This window comes from Suricata suricatta, chromosome 2 (genome assembly GCF_006229205.1).
Source record: "Suricata suricatta isolate VVHF042 chromosome 2, meerkat_22Aug2017_6uvM2_HiC, whole genome shotgun sequence".
In the NCBI taxonomy this organism is placed as follows: domain Eukaryota; kingdom Metazoa; phylum Chordata; class Mammalia; order Carnivora; family Herpestidae; genus Suricata; species Suricata suricatta.
Genome location: NC_043701.1, coordinates 54,300,120 through 54,309,504, shown reverse-complemented (window position 1 = coordinate 54,309,504; position 9,385 = coordinate 54,300,120). Strand labels below are relative to the sequence as shown.

General features: G+C 44.9%; 1 protein-coding gene and 1 non-coding gene across 2 annotated transcripts in view; one reads left to right on the top strand and one right to left on the bottom strand.

Moving 5' to 3' along the window:
- Window positions 1–599: 599 nt before the first annotated feature.
- On the bottom strand, window positions 600–790 carry LOC115286214. The gene has a single exon (XR_003905955.1). It is a non-coding gene; the product is annotated as a U2 spliceosomal RNA (small nuclear RNA).
- A 1,286-nt stretch (window positions 791–2,076) lies between these two features.
- BLVRA (biliverdin reductase A) overlaps window positions 2,077–9,385 on the top strand; it is a 62,197-nt gene continuing 54,888 nt past the window's right edge. Inside the window, exon 1 of the mRNA XM_029926480.1 lies at window positions 2,077–2,249. The gene's annotated coding sequence lies outside the window, so the exon portion shown is untranslated. The remainder of the gene's footprint in view (window positions 2,250–9,385) is intronic.

The window sequence follows — 9,385 nt, the reverse complement described above, 5'->3', positions numbered from 1 at the left end:
ACTCATCAAAACAATGTACTGCTGGCATAAAGAGGGATATATTGACTAAACAGAATAAAATAGGGACCCCGGAAATAAACCCTCACATATATGTTCAAATCATTTTTGACAGGAATGCCAAGTCTATTACACAGGGAAAGGACATCTGTTCAACAAATGGCGCTTGGAAAATTGAATATCCACATTAATTAAAAAATGGATCAAGGACCAAAATAAGACTACACCTGGTGGAGCAGAGCCTGCTTGGGATTCTCTTTCATTCCACCCCTCCATCTGCCTTTCCCCCACTGCACTCTCTTCTCTCAAAATAAATAAACTTTTTTTTTTCTTCAGGAAAAGGTCGGAGAAGCGGAAGGGAAGGAGGCCCCAAAAGAGCAGCGGGGGGCAAGCGGCGGGCTAGGTCAGAGAAGCGGGAAGGCTCCGGAAGGCTCCGGTCCAGTCGGAAGCGCCGCAAGAGGACTAGACAGAGAGGCGACGGGAAGCAAAGAAGCCTTTTCCGGGAGCCTGGCGGTCCTTCAAGAAAGAAGGAGACGCACGACAGAGAGCAAAGACCAGCAAAGATCAGCGTCTACTTTTGGAAGACCCCCGGGGAGAAAAGGGCGGGGGGCACCGCTCCTGGAAGCACCGCAATACCAGGGCGATGCGCGGAGTGGACGGAGCAAGCTCCTAGTCCAGTTCCCGACTCTACAAATTCACCTAATATACTGCCCCCCAATAGAGGACGCGTCAGATACTAAGCTGACGTGAACAGATACTACACTTGATTTTAGCCAAAAGGCCGAGAAGCGATCAAAATAAATAAACTTTTTTTAAAAACCTCAATGACTTTCAATCTCTTACAAAAAAGGTAATTTACAGAATAGGAGAAAATATTTGCTAATTATATATCTGACAAAGGATTAATATCCAGAATACACATGGAACTCTTAAAACTCAACTCAAAAATGACTTGAATAGATATTTCTCCAAAGAAGAGACACAATATACTCATAAAAAGGTGTTCAACATCACCAATTATTAAAGAAGTGCAAAACAAAACTACAGTGAGATACAACTTCATATCCATTAGGATGGTTACCATCAAGAAAACAGAAAAACGCCTGTTTGCAATGATGTGGAGAAATTGGAACCCTTGGGCCTATTGGTAGGAATGTAAAATGGTCTAGTCATTATGGAAACCTGTACATGGTTCCTTAAATAATTTAAAATAGTATTACCATATGATCCAATAGATCTACTTCTGGGTATAGACTTTATGTAAAAGAACCGAAAGCAGGGGCTCAGGTATTTGTACACCACTTTTCAGAGCAACATTATTCACAACAGCCAAACTGTGGAAGCAACTCAAGTGTCCATCAACGGATGTATGGATAAGACTTAAATGTTTAGTGGTAAAAGGGGAAGACATTCTGTAATATGCAATATGGATGAACTTTGAGGGTGTTGGCTAAATCAAATTAGCCAGTCACTAAAAGACATACTGCATGATTCGACTTATAGGAGGTACTGAAGAGTAGTAAACTAATAAAGACAAAAAATATAATATACTTTTGCCCTTTTGGCAGGGGGTAAGGGAGAGTTACTGTTTAATGGGCATACAGTTTGCGTTTCACAAGATCAACACAGGGGACATATGGGGGTGACCATCCCACAATGTTAATGTATTTGATACCACTTAACGGTACACTTAAATTTATTAAGATGGTAAATTTTATGTTATGTATGTTTTACCAGACAGGCATAAAATGGAAATAAAAAACACCCAAGAAAAGCTTTGCTGCTTTTTTGGTCTGGACCCAAAAAGAACCAAGCAGGTTTCACGCAGTTTCGGTGCGGCCAATGAGAGGGACAGAGCACTCGGGGTGAGGCCCCCACCCTTTCCCCCCCTCAGGCCTTGCAGGCCCTGAGCACGGCCTAAGGTCGTCTCCTCCGGTCTGCAAGCACCCACTGGCCTCGAAACTTAGCGAGGCAGGAGTCGACGCGACAGGCTAGAGGCAGCTCAGGTTCGCAGCCAGCCCGGCGGTCCTCTGGTGCATTGGAATGCTAGGGCGGGGCTCTCCCAGAACCGGGCGGGAGGCGGGGCTCCATCCCCTCCCATCCCCACCTGCTCTCCTCCCTCCCACTCGCCCCAGCGCGCTGTCGCGTCCTCCCGCGCGGGGCCAATCGGAGCCCGGCTCCCGCCTCCGACAGCAGGGCGGTGGGGCGGCAGCACAGCGGCTGCGCGGACGATCCGAGCTTTGTGCCCCGAGGTAGGTAAGGCGCGCCGAGCGAGTTGGGGGTCGCGGGCAGCTTTGATAACGCCTTCGGGTTAGGAGCTTGGCGAGCGCGGCCAGCCGGACACTGGGCGCACGCCCTGCGGTCCCGGACCCAAGCCTCACACCGTAAGCGCAGCCTCGGCACCTCCTACCTCGCTCCGCGGGGCCCAGAGGGGAGCTGGCAGTCCGGAGGCTTGGGGACCGCGACGAGCTCCTTCAGGAAGGGGCTTCCTCTAAAAAGCAAAAGACTGTTTAAAAAATTACATCTGTATTTAAGAAGAGTTTATGGTTTGGGTTTTAATGTAGACTGGTGCGGTGTTAGGCCAAGGGGCTGAGGCTGAGCCCTGGTTCTGTCGCGGCAGCTCCAACGTGGGGAGACAGCTCGGCCCACGGGAGATATGCGGGGCCCGGGTTCTGCTCCTGGGGCGCGAATCCTGCGCAAGCTCCTTAGCCTCTCCTGGCCACACTTTCCTCTTGGGAAACTGGGAACTATCCAGTATTTCACAGACCCCTGTGAGGGTTACGTGAATTAAGTGCACTCTAAAAAAACGAAGGCTGAGCTCCCAGCAGCAACAGGGTTAAATATATACACAGATATTTCGAAGTAGTGATACCCTGAATTGTTCGACAGGGAAATTAAGGTAGTTTACAACAAAATCACGTAGAATAGTAGCACATAAATATAGAAAAATATATAACTAGTTACTGAGGGCAGAGACGATGTGAGAACAAAATAAGTCTGGACGAAAAAAAGAGAAAGGATGTCAGTGCTGTACAATAGAACTTTCTGTGATAATGGAAATGCCCTATATTTAACATTTACATATCCGTATGTGTCGAGTGTCTACCTTATAGCACAGTGCAGGTCCATATTGTTTTGGAGGTTGAATATCAGATTTATTTCTAGGAAAATTTATTTCAGTTCCATAGTTCTAATCATCTGGTAGTAAAGCATGCTAGAGACTTCCTCCCACCTTCCCTCTGGCAACCACTGCTTTGTTCTCTGTATGTAAGAACTTTTTAAAATGTTAAAAACAAAAGTTACTCCTACATGTTTTGCCTGTGTGAAAGCTTTGTACCCCTTTGCCCACCCCCACTTGTCGGTTGTGCTGTGGTCAGCTCTTCCCAACAGTTCATAGTTTTCTGTAGCTCTCCTGCAGAAAGAACTAGTCTTTCAGTAAGAGGGAGTTAAGGTTCAGATCTTTCTGGGGGATCAACGCCTAACTGTAAGATTTAATAGGTGGAGGCAGAGACAGAGGAAAGAAAGAGACCACGTTATGGAGCCAAGAGAGCCTTTATAGGGATCTGCGATTCCCTGGCGAGGTTCCCTGACCCTGGGAGTGGGGAGTCAGGGAAGTCGCACCTGGGAGGGAGGGGTGAGATACTTTATGGGTGAAAGACTTCCGGGTTTGGTCCTGGGAGGGCAGATCACCAAATAAGGGCACTGTTTTCAAGAGGCGCACACATTCCAGGTCTACAGGTGGGGGTTGGTAGGTGCACGGAGTTCTTCTCCGACCCACAGCAGAAATGGCCGAACCACAGCAAAAATGGCCGCTCGGTCGCCTTCTTAAGGTAACTCTTACATTCCGACTTTCCTGGTGTTATGGGGCAGCGTCAGGTCTCTGGCTACTTCCTGCTGAGATGGGGGCGGCGTGATGATCGGGGTTTGTGGTCGGAATGGGAGAGTACTGGTAAACCAGCAGCAGGTGGGTAGCTGCACGGTTGGTGAATCCGGATACCAGTTCCTGTAAAAAGTTGGAAAAACAGCGGAGCAGCCCAGTAGGGCTATGAGGAGTAATGAGATTTTGGGTTGGGCCAGGGTGGACAAGAGGCTAATTAATCATGGAGACCAGTTGAAGAGGCTTTCATACCAATTTTGGTTTTTGGCTCCCTACTTTTGCCCTTTCTTATAGATGACTGTGAACCGTGGCTAAGATATCTTGTACAATTCCTGAGCTATTGGCATAGAAGCAACATTGTTCCCCTAAAGCCTGGCATAGCCCTCCTTGGTGTAATGGTATTAAGTCTAACCCTCACTTGTTTAGTAACACCATTTCAGCTAAGGAATCCAAGGGGTGTTGTTGTAACTAATAGAGCTTTCTAGCTCCACTAGATCAGCGTCAATGGCCTTAGTTAATGCATCCTTTAGATGGGGCCTGATTGTGCTGAAGCATTTTTAAGGAATGAAACGAATTATAACTGATGTAAGGTTAGGAATAATGGGAGTGGGTCTCCCAAACAATTTTATAAGGAGTAAGGCCTAGGATTTAAGGGAAATTTTACCCTGTAAAGGGCCTAGGGAAGGAGAGTTTACTCAATCTCTGCCAGTCTCCATGGTTAATTTGGTGAGGGACTCTTTTAGGGTTTCTAATATCTGGTGCTGCCTGGTTTACAAAAGTAAGAATGACAGCAGATTTGTTTCCTGGTTTTTCAGGATCGTTGGGCATATAAGTGTGATATGCCTGCATGATTCCTTCTAAAAAGGCGGCCGGAGACTCATCTTTTCCTGTTGTACATTATTAACCTTAGCCAAATTGGTGGGCCGTCTAGCAGCCACTTGAAGACCCCCCCCATTAGAGTCTGGCGGTAGAAGTGTAGGCTTCTTTTACCTTCTGCCGTGTTGAAATCCCATGCCCAGATTAGAGGCAATTAATACCAACAGAACATCCTATCCATTAAGAGGAAAGTGAGCATAATCAGGAACTTTCTGCTGTTTTCCCAGTTTTCTGGGGCAACATTTGCCAGTCCGATGGCAAAGAGACAGGATAGTTTAACTCATCGGACTGGTGATGCATTGTTGAAACATAGTTTTTTTCTCTAAAAAACCTCATTTTTAGATAGCCAGATTAAGACCAATGCCTTTGTGGAACGAGTTCAGTCTTAACAACCTTGTCCTGATTATTTACATAAGTTCAGCAAGCATAAGGATTGTTCATGAGGATTTTATAAGGCTTGCTTTGCTGAGTCCTTTTATAAGGAATCTCCAGGTTGAATTTTTAGTAGCCACTCTGGGCCAGAAGCCAAGCCAAGCACTTTCCATCAGACAGGCCTGCAATACCTGTTGAGTTGGGCCACTTCCTCTTCTGAGGTTCCCAAGATATGCTGAGGTCCCTGCACATGCCAGGAAGTGACCTTCTTTACTCACCTGGGGAGGCTGCTGGGAACTCTGTGAGCAAGGTATGCAGCCAGCATTTCCACGATGGCTGCATCGTGCGTTATGGCTCCATGTTTCATAAAGTCAACCTTAGTTCCTTAAAGCTGTCTGGTCATATCTGAGTCTATGCGTGACTCTCAAATAGGACATTCCAGTCAAAGCTTTGGTAAAATAACCAGTATTTCTAATGGTGTCCTGCTGTAAAATGAACAGATTCTTATTGAACTTATGCAAACAATTGTAATTGTCATGAGAGAAAATATACTCACTGTGAGTTTCTGAATTTCAGACAGTTTAAGTAGAGAGAAAAGATAAATGCTCTAGATTACAAGCAAATACTTTATGACATTTCTGTATATCACAGATATCTTAAGAGAAAGTTTCTTAATCTGGATAAGCAAACATTAAAGGAACAACAATGTTTCCAACAAACTATAATCTCCTATGTTCCTAATTCATGTTTAGCTTAAATGCAGCTTTTAATTCTGGAGGTTTCTACCCATTTTAGTACTAATTTAAAAGATGTCAGATACTGTATTTGTCCCAAAAGTCCTTTTATAACTTTCCTTGAGGAAGAAACACGTCCTGTGACAAAATCTAAAGATCTGAGGAGAGTTCATTATGATGCACTTTAACAAAGAAATTTAGTGACACTTAACATTTTGATTACTAAATGTGTTAAGTAATGATCTTATACCAAAACATTAAAACTTTAGGGACTGCACATGTCTAAGGTGCATCATTGTACAACAGTGTTTTTTCAAGTAACTTGGCATCCTAAATGAAAGGGCCTAATTGGTCAAAAGACTTCTCTACCATTTGAATACTGGGAAATCTGTTAAAAACCTTAGGAAATTATAAAGATATTAGAATTACAAATTGTTACAATTCTGAAAACTCTATTTAACCAAAGTGGCAATAAAGATCTTATTTGCCTTCAGGATCCTTCAGCAAAACCTAACTTTTTAACCTCAGAGAAGTTTTAACTAAGCAATCAAAGATCTGATAAAGATAAGACCTAAAGCTTTTGTCCTCTTAACGAAAGAGAAACCCTTCATTTACATAGTCTTATCTAGAGCAGCCCAAAGGTCTGGAAAAACTTGTCTTTTGAACGGAGAGAAAAGCAGAATTTCAGCCTTATACCAATATATCTTTAAAATTTCATTTATCTCAACCTCACACATAAAATTCCTTTTCAATGATTTCCTTTCACGAACCTTCTACAACTTTCCTTTCCCTTAAACTTTGTCCCAAAGCCATTTCTTTTCAAACAGCCAATCTCATTTAGGAGAAAATTACTTTCTTTTACCCTCAACAAAAATGCATTTTCATTTCTCATATCTTTCTTACATATCCCCAATTTTATCCCCAATTTCCTGCATATAGGATTGCTTTTCTTATTCTCCCATCAGTCTGAACCTTTAGTCTCTAATTGAGGACTTAGTAACCAACTGAAAGGTATTTATACCAGAGCTTTTCTTGGATGGTAAATTTATGAACCAATTGAGTACAAAGCAGGTTTTTAACAGTTTTAAATATCCCTAGTTGTTTTGCCAGGAGTCAAAAGCACAAGCATCTACGGACCTCATCCTATACCAATATACCAATCACTAGTTGTGGCTCGTGCTTTAGTTTTTTCTTGTTAGACAGCCAATGAATTCAATCTCAATTTATTATCAAGTAAAACATTAACCTTTTAAGTTACCTTTAAAACTATCTTAACAATTACTGAGACAGACCAATTTAACAGATTGCTTCAAGCTATTCTGTTACCCACTTGGAGCAGAGATAACAGGAACTTATTTGAACTGTAGCAAACCAACAGGCTTAGATTAAATCAAACACTGATGAGCCCATGTGAGACACTTTGTTCCCTAGTTAATTTTGACCTGGAAATTTGGTGCAAAAATCTGACTTCTGTGGTCTTTTGTTTCTTATCACCTAGGGCAGGGGGAGAAACTGGCCTTGCCTGAGACCTGAACCAGTGATGCAGGCTGGCCCTTCCCCACCCAGGTGGTGCAGAAAAAGAATGGGGAAAGGGAGTGCAAGAGGAGAGGCTCCCCAAGGGGCAGAGAAGGAGAATTTCCAGCTTAAAAATTTTCTCCAATTATAGCTGTTAACCTGGGAAATGAATGAGGGAGAAGTCCTCACATCTACAAGGCAGAGGAACACAGAGTCAGTGTCCCCTTCAGTATGATTTTATCTCAGCCAGACTGCAGAGACAGACAAAGGGGTAGGGGTGCCCCCTCTAATGAGGAGACCAGTCAGATACCCATCTGGCCGTGTCCCAAAGGAACTTAGGTGATGCTAAGCCATAGCGGTCACAGCATTGGGACTTACCATCGGAAGCTGTTCCAGTGCTGCCATAGACCCTCGGCAGACTTGCCAGACTGAGTTGCACATTCACATTCACCTACACATAAGACCAAAAACAATGACATTGACAACTGGACAAAACGAGTGCAGAAGTGGCCACAAAACAGGTGTTTACAGATTTACTAAAGGGCCGACCGATGTCTCGGTGTGGCCCTGGGGTGGGAAGTCGTGTGTCCAGACCTCCATTTAATACCCCAGACAAAAGCACATGTGCATTCAAAATTTAGATGATAAACTAGTTTACCTCCGGAGGTTTAGACAGGTGACTCTTACAGATTACTGATGCCATTTCCAAGGTGGAAGGAAAGACAAGAGTGCCTTCCTGGCTCCCAAGACCTAGATGTCGCTGGGAGTGCCTTTTGCTCTTAGCCTCCGAGGATGGGAGGAGGCAATGAGGCATATCACATCCAGGTAGGTACAGAAACAGAGTGGGAGGGGAAGGCAGAAGAGGCAAGGTTAAGGTTATTGGAGCCCTCTGGGGGTTATCAGTCCCAGAGAATGTCGGCCAGTCCAGCTGGCAGTGTGTCCGCAGTCAGGATAGCTTTAGGTTAAAGCCATAGTTCGTTCCTCTTTTCCTGAAACTGGGAGAAGTTATTTAATACGCATTTAAGGAGGGGGAAAGGCCTTGGGGTAAAGACGGGCAGCCTGGCATTGTCTCTCGGTTTCTCGGGTGGTGGTAGGATCCTAGGAGAAAGGAAAGGTTTTAACCAAGGTGGAGGGTGTGTGACCATCCAGCGTTGAAGGTTGGCCATTCGTTCCTGGAAAAGACAGAACTTTTTCTTTACTTTAAACCTTAAACCATCAGCTCTTTCCCTGACGTCCTTGAAATGGTCCAAGGCTAAAATCAAGGGGTAGTTTGAGTCTGTCCCATAGCGTCAGTCCAACCAAACCAAGACAGCACAGTCAACAAAACTAGGACAAAGAACGTGGGAACCAGGCCTTCTGGCCAGTGGAGGCAAAACCGAGAGTGAGAGGACGGCCTTACACCGTGCTTTGGGTTCTCATTGGGCTCTTGGATAATTTCTGGGAGCTTATTAAAATTAACAGACTTATTTGAGGCTGCTCACATGCCTGTCAGCAAGCATTGGATAATCTGATCCCGTCACCTGTGGCCAGTTCCCTGTTGCTGGTAATTCCAATTAGGGTCGGCTGCCGGTATGGCCTTTACCCCAATAGGTATTGTGGGATCGGTAATATGAATCTGGTCTGTGTGGTCGCAAGCAGCTATCTGGATTTGTTTCCTTTCCTCTGAGGTTAAGGTAGAGGTCAGGATTACATGGATATCATGCCAGGTGACATCATATGCTTGGGCCAAATATTGGAATTCTTTTATGAATTGTGAGGGGTCTGAGGAGAATGACCCCAAGCGCTTTTCTATGGCCAACAGATCTTGTAGGGAAAAGGGCACATGAACTCTAACAAGCCCCTCTGCGCCTGCCACTTCCCTGAAAGGTAAGATGGCCGGTGCGGGGGCATTTTAAGGCTGTTGGTGAGTGTGGGTAAGAGTGGCGATAGGAGGTGTGGGAGGGGCAGATGTGGCAGGAATGGTGGGACGAGGAGGAGGGGGGAAGGGGGAGGGTAGAGAAGGAGATGCCGGAGT